The sequence below is a fragment of the Meles meles genome, chromosome 9 (assembly GCF_922984935.1).
Source record: "Meles meles chromosome 9, mMelMel3.1 paternal haplotype, whole genome shotgun sequence".
Classification (NCBI taxonomy): Eukaryota; Metazoa; Chordata; class Mammalia; order Carnivora; family Mustelidae; genus Meles; species Meles meles.
The window spans coordinates 50,001,697-50,009,081 of record NC_060074.1 but is presented as its reverse complement, the minus strand read 5'-3'; the positions used below and the strand labels follow the sequence as shown (position 1 = coordinate 50,009,081).

The 7,385-nt window shown below is 42.4% G+C and overlaps 1 pseudogene; it reads right to left on the bottom strand.

Moving 5' to 3' along the window:
- Positions 1-4,510: 4,510 nt before the first annotated feature.
- Positions 4,511-5,445, bottom strand: LOC123950956 (annotated as a pseudogene).
- Positions 5,446-7,385: the final 1,940 nt, after the last annotated feature.

Genomic DNA, 7,385 nt, shown 5'->3' with positions numbered 1-7,385 from the left:
TAAACAACTTTTAACAAGTCAAGAACTTCTTGTGGAGCCTTAAGAATACCTGTAAGCTTGTACCTGGCTGGCTCGGTTGGTGGAGCATATGAGTCTTGATCTTGGGGTTGTGAGTTTGAGCCCCACACTGGGTGTAGAGATTACTTAAAAATAAAGTCTTAAAAGAAAAGAATACCTGTTGGACCAGAGGCTGTGTGTGACTCTCTTCATCATGATCACAAGGCCGTTTTTATCTCTGCTAGACATCCACAGAGGGTTGGGGTTGTAGTGTGGGGATAAGTCTGAGAACTCAGGATGGTGATGTTGTCACCAGAGGATGTTGTCACACTAGCAGGTAAGATCAGCTGACAGTTCAAAAAATTATTATCAATCATTATTACTGTTATTTTTGAAAGATTTCAAATGCCTGAGAACACTATAATTAGTGTGGTGTGTGTGTGTGTGTGTGTGTGTGTCTGTGTCTGTGTCTGTGTGGCTTCCACTTAATACAGAGGCATTTTTGCTGCAAGGCACTATTTAGTCCGTACACCATATTCTGGGCACCTGAAACCATGGCAACCATGATTTCTGATCATTTGTAGGCAATTTAATTTGGCTTGAACATTTAGAGGCATTATTTTGCCAGTTATTTCTGGAAATGATTTAAAAAACACTTCAAAAGGCATCAATTTTTATTTTATTTTCTTCTGAACCTTTAACATTATCTTTTTTTTTTTTTTTTTTTTTTAAGATTCTAGAGGTAGAGAGTGATTTATAGCCATAAGGTTATCTGTTGTTTATGGACCATTTACTTAGTCTTTGAAATAGGGCTCAAGGAATTCAGTGTAGGCAGAGGCAGGTATTTTTTTTTTTAAGATTTTATTTATTTATTTGACAGAGAGAGAGATCACAAGTAGGTAGAGAGGCAGGCAGAGAGAGAGGAGGAAGCAGGCTCGCTGCGGAGCAGAGAACCCGATGGGGGGCTCGATCCCAAGACCCCGAGATCATGACCTGAGCCGAAGGCAGCGGCTTAATCCACTGAGCCACCCAGGCACCCCGGTATTATCTTATTTTTAAAAAAGATTTATCTATTTTAGAGAGAGAGGGAGAGAGAGAACGTGTGTTGGAGGAGCAGAGGAAGAGGGAGAGAGAATCTCAAGCAGATGTAGCACTGAGCTCAGAGCCCGATGCTGGGCTCAGTCTCATGATCCTGAGATCATGACCTGAGCTGAAACCAAGAATCAGAAGCTTAATGGACAGCGTAATGCCCCTTTCTCATTTTCCTCTAAGTTAACACCATGGAGAGTACTTCCTAAAAAAAAGGCTTTATTTATTTATTTGAGAGAGAACGAGTGTGAGTGGGGGAAAGGGCAGAGGGAGAGGGAGAAGCAGGCTCCCTGTTGAGCAAGGAGCCTGGTGTAAGGCTCGATCCTAGGACCCTGGGATCATGACCTGAGTTGAAGACATCCACTTAATTTCCCGAGCCACCCAGGTACCCCCCAAGTACTTTTATTTATTTATTTTTAAAAGATTTTTATTTATATATATATTTATTTGACAGACAGAGATCATAAGTAGGCAGAGAGAGGTAGAGGAGGAAGCAGGCTCCCTGCAGAGCAGAGAGCGGATGCACGGCTTGATCCCAGGACACTGGGATCATGACCCAAGCCAAAGGCAGAGGCTTTAACCCACTGAGCCACCCAGGCGCTCCCCTCCCCCACCAAGTACTTTTAAATCCTGAAATGCAAACTGAGATAAAGAAAGACAGTTACTGATGGTTTACATGTGTGTTGGAAAGCAGGATGGTACCACTGTTTCTTAAAGCTTTTAACCACAGGAAAAAAGTATGTCCAACTTCTTACAAACATCTTTTTTTTTATCCAGTATCACTGTAGCTTTTCCACATACATTAGGTGAATCATCTACAGGCTGTGAAGATTGGAGTCACAAACTCCAATTTTCAGGCTGGGTTTCAATCCTAAAAGCTCATGAGGAACTAATGTCCTTCACAGGCTTCTCACACATTTGGAATTTAGAAGCTTCCATTCAGAATGACTCAAGATAAATTCCCCACATTTGTCAAAACTTGTGGATATATAAAGAATTTTTTCTTCTGTCCAAAGACAGTTTTGTTCTCTCGTAGTCAGTGGGTGGGGGAGTGCTAGTACTTCTTGTTGATAAAATATTTATAAGGCAATATTTTCAATGTTACACAATTGAGATGGTAAACACATTTATATGAAATTTAATGAGGCCAAGTGGGAATGTAGTTAAATATCTTCTTAGAAATCTTGGCAAGTCAAAATGGAGATTAAGATTCTAAGTCATTTTAAAACAGGATTCAATAATTTGTTATCTTTCAACCCTTTCATAATTGTAGTGGGGAGTCATACAAAAAGTATAAATATTAAGATTCCTTCTGCTGTTATTTGTTTGGCTTGTCAGTGTCTCCAGAGCTTCTTTTTCCTTTGTTCAGACCACACACTTGGCTAAATGTTATCATTTGCATTTTGATAATACACTGGGTTTGTTAGTGGCAGAAATATCTTTATAAATAAATTAGAAGAAATTTTAAGATGTTTCATTTCTGTATGTAAACATCTATTGACACAAAGAGCCCCATGTTGTCAACAGAACTTTCATACTACAGTAGAGTTTTGTAATATGCAGTAAAGAAGCATTAGTTATTGCACAGATACTCCAAGGAGTCTTGGTCTAAGAAGACAATCCTCCATGGGCTGATGCCCTTCTAAGCAAATTCTATTAAGAACTGAGGTTTATTTTTTTATTTTTTTTAATTTCCAGATCATCCTCTACATTATAAGTGAAACCCATACCTTAAATATAAAATTGGCTGGTACAAGTTATTTTAAAAAGTTCACTTTGATTTTTGAAGCAAGATTGTATGATAGAATTTTAGTCCTGCATTTAATTAATTAACTAATTAAAATGATTTTATTAATTAATTTATTTTAGATGGGGGGTTCTGGGGACAGAATGCACATGTGAGCCAGGGGAGGGAGAGGGAGAGAGAATCTTGAGCAGACTCTGCCCTGAGCATGGAGCCCCATGCGGTGCTCAGTCACATGATCCCTAGATCATGACCCTAGCCAAAATCAATTGAGTCAGATGCCCAACAGACTGAGCCACCCAGGCATTCCAGCCCTGCATTTTATGAGTTCTACCCACTTCCCACCTCTTAAGAAACTTGAGCTTCTGTCTCCCTGACCATTCTCAACATGCTTAGGGGAGCTGGTTTCCCGGAGTGTGCCTAGGATGCTCCGTGTTTGCCTGGCCATCCTCATAAGTCCCACAAAATCAGGTGCCTTATGGCAAAAGAAGCTTGATGTTTTCTCTCTGAGCAGCATTGGACAGTAGAATGCATACCTGACCAATGCTGCTGTGTAGCATCTCTTGGGTCCTGCTGATGGAAAGACTTCCTTTTGGCTGGACTGATGATAAAAAATTCAGTATCCTGAGGCTGCCACACTACACCTCCTTCCCCATCTTGACTTCTCAACCATCATTACATACTGCTTGAAGTGTTGAGAAAGATTTATCTTCCTTCTTTGGCTGGAGGCACTCCCTTCCATTCCCATTGGATTTGAGAAGTTGGAAATAGACATCAAACACCACTTGTCCTTGTATTGTGTTGTGTAAGTCTGTTTTCCTGTGTAAAGGTAAAAAAGAACCTGTTCTTGGTCTTACCTGGGACCTAGAAAATTCATCTTAAATCAGGCTCATTCCTTCCGCCTGATATGGTCATTGTGATCTCATTCCATTCATTATCTTATTTCTCAGTCCTCTTCTTGATGGGTCAGCTCTCTTCCTTCTGATTTCTGTGGGTACATGACATCAGAAGTTACACAAATGATTACAAAGTAGGTGGGGGGAAAACCAAAGCTCTATTTCTTTAATAGAACTTCCTTTTTAAGCCATTATTCTCACTTGGCAGTGGAAAACGATCTTGTCACCTTTATGTATTCTAGTCAACTGCGTTATAAATGTTTCTTTTGTGTAAATGTTCAGTCAGATTTGCATATTATTATCTTAGCTGTTCCAAGCTCTGCCTCCCGGTCTTCTCTTTTCCCTACTATTGGTCCTGCTTCTGTTTCACTGGGCTCAAGGTTCTGTTAGCTGGCGGTGGTAAGAAGAGAGGGAGTTTGCTTATGTGGAGAGCATATGGTGTGGCAGCATACAGGCTGGTCCCCTCCCTTAGTCTCATTTCTTGCCCAGGTGCCAGTGCCGTCCAGCTGTTGATGTCTGTAGTTGAATTTCTAGACATGGAGGATGCCCAATATGGGCTCTTCTGTTTGTCATGGTAGATGATCTTCTGTGTCCAACTGGTACCCTTTATAGCATAATGCAGGGGATCCTGTAGAGGCAGCATTGCCCCTCCTCCCCTCCTTTCAAGTTTTTGCTAGTGTGGTTCTCTTCATTCTTTTCTTTTTTTTTTTTTTTTGAAAGGGAAGTATGACTTTATTATCTTGTTTCACAAATAAAGTTGGCTGAATTGGTTGCTTTTTGGCGATTAGTCAAGGAGACCAAATCCCATATCCTTGTCTAATTCCTCCAAGTCTTCCCTTGTTCCAACCTTGGCTGGGGCTGGGGCTGCGGCAGGAGCAGGTGCAGCAGTGGTGGCCGTGGCCACGGGGGCATCAGCCACAAAGGCAGAAGGATCAGCCGAGAAGGCCTGAACCTTTGCAGTGAGTGGGAAGGGGTCATCGGCCTCTGCAGCCAAAGCCAGGACCCACTTGTATCCATTAATGATAGAAAGGGGCACTGATGCAACAGCTGGGTAGCCTGTCTGCAGACATACACTGACAACATAGTGGACACCGTCCAGGAAGTGAGAATGCAGTTTCCTCAGTGTTGTCGGGCACTTCAGGGTGTTTGCCATTGTCAAACACGAGCTGGATGAGCAGCTCAAAGGAGAAGGGGGGGATGTTCAGCATGTTCAGCAGTGTGATTTGCGGGCTCCCACTTCATCTCCAGTCTTAATCAGCCACATATCAGTCAGGATTTCACTGGTGCCCCTGATGATTCGTGGTGATGCCTAGAGCCTGGAAGATGGAAGACTTCTTGGGCCCCAGACCAGTGTTCTGGGCTGGCATGGTGACTTCACATAGGGCTATGGCACCAGCTGGCAACTTGCTGGCCAGCAGCATGTCCCTGATCTCAGTGAGGTCCTCCTTGGTGGGCACAAAGCGCACATTCCCCCGGATGTGAGGCAACAGTTTCTCCAGAGCTGGTTGTTCTCTAGATGCCCTTGGAGGCGGCTTGTGCATCACGGTGTTCTTGCCCATCAGCACAATAGCCTTCCCCGGAGGGACATGAGAATTTGCCGTATCTGCTTGGAACCTACGTTGTGTGCTTCCACAGTGAAGCATTTTGGATAATCATCCAAAAGTTGGATGATCTTAAGGAATTAGTGGACTTCCAGCCTGTCTTGTCTTCCCTGAGCATCAAGGTGGTGTGTCAGGAGTTGTCAATGTAGGGATGAAAGACAGTGTTATTCTCACAAGGATGCTTTGGGGTTAGCAAGCTGAATTGTCTTACTAGATACTTTCAAGTGCCTATTTGAGTTCACAAAAGACCTGGAAATCCCCACTCCCTCAGACTTCCTGTTTAGGAAACCAGAGGTGATGGTTACTTGTTCCTTCTCCTCTCTGTTGACACTTTTTCCAGGCCTGCCCAGCATCCTACTAGGTCTGCTACTTACCACAGAAGTGGTTGGCAATCCCCTCTATCCAAAATCACCCTCACAATTCTGGGGAAATGCTCTTCACCCACACTCCCCTTGGGAGTACAGTAGAAAGTGAGGCGTGGGGTGTCCCAAATATGTGTTTTATTTATTTTTTTTAAGTATGATTTTCCAACTTGTTGTATATTTCGTCCTCTGGAAGAGAAGGATAGGAACATAGAATAAATCTTCATGTTCTCTCCTGACTGTTTTTATCGTACAACTAGCTAGATATGCACAGAACAGTTTGTATTTTGAGTCTGTGTGAGTGTGCATGAGTGTGTGTGTATGAGAGTGTGTGTGTGTGTGTGTGTGTGTGTGTGTGTGTGTGTGATAGGTGTTTGTTTTGAAAGTATAGAGTTGTTAAGGGGAAGAGGGAAGCTGAAATCATTACTCTGTGTTTCAAGTTGTAGGTTGATAGGGATGACCCATTAGGGAAAAAAGACTTGATACATGGAGAGGGGAGAGCATTGCTGGAATGATGAAGAGGGGATGGTAGCTTGTGCTCTCTCTGTTTACCTGCACCTTTTGTTTTTTGCTTTTCAGTCCAAAGTTTCCTGTCTTGTTCACTCTTGCCTGATTATTGCTTTGGGTGTTCTGAATAACATAGCAGAGTCCTTAAGTTAAGGATCAGAGAAGAGATCAAAACTTTTGAGAGGTCCAGGGGCACCTGGGTGGCTCAGTGGGTTAAAGCCTCTGCCTTCGGCTCAGGTCATGATCCCAGTGTCATCGGGCTCTCTGCTCAGTGGAGAGTCTGCTTCCCTTCCTCTCTCTCTCTGCCTGCCTCTCTGCCTACTTGTGATCTCTGTCTGTCAAATAAATAAATAAAATCTTAAAAAAAAAAAAAAAAAAGTTTGAGAGGTCCATATTTTGGACTTCCTAGACTTTTTACAACAGCTTTGTGTTGTGAGTTTAAAGTAGCAATATTCAACCAGGAGAAAGCAATAAAAGCTTACAGATAATAATGGTTAGGTTTGTAGATTGATTGTTTTCCTGAACAAAAATGTGAGCTTCTCCCATAATGGTAATTATTAGTGCTGCAGTTGGGGAAAACAGGTGGGGCATGGACTCAGGATAAGTATAGAGGACCAGAGGGTCCACATCAGAACAAGTTAGAGAGTGTCTTATTGAAAATTATGTTGTTTTTAAGTCCAGTGAGTTGTTGTAACATCACATTGAAGGATATTCTCACAACTCCCTTATACAGCAATCTTTCCTGTCTGGGATGAACTTGTGCATCTGTGCTTTGCTTTCCAAGAATGAAAATTATGCTTGTTTTACAACTGCATAAAGCTTAGCATAATTGTGCAGGTAACTGCTTTAAAATACTGTTCTACAAAAATGCTATCATTCTCAGCTTAGAAAGAAAGGGGCAGGAAATCTCCTTAGGCTTCAATTGCTGAGTACCCAGAGTCCTTAATAGACTATTTAGACATATCAAGAGTCAGAAGTGGGTTTCTTTTGGTGGAGGGATATGACAGACCAACAGGGCTGACATCAGAATGTTAGGAAGACACATATGGGAATATCTAGTAAAGAAAATGGTAATGTTTGGAGATATAGGAAGAGGCAAGATGTCTCAAGTGGAATGAAAGAGAAGGTAGGCAGGAAGCTCTGGTGGGGATGGAAGTTGAAAACCAGAGGGGAAGGTGGAATAGAGGTA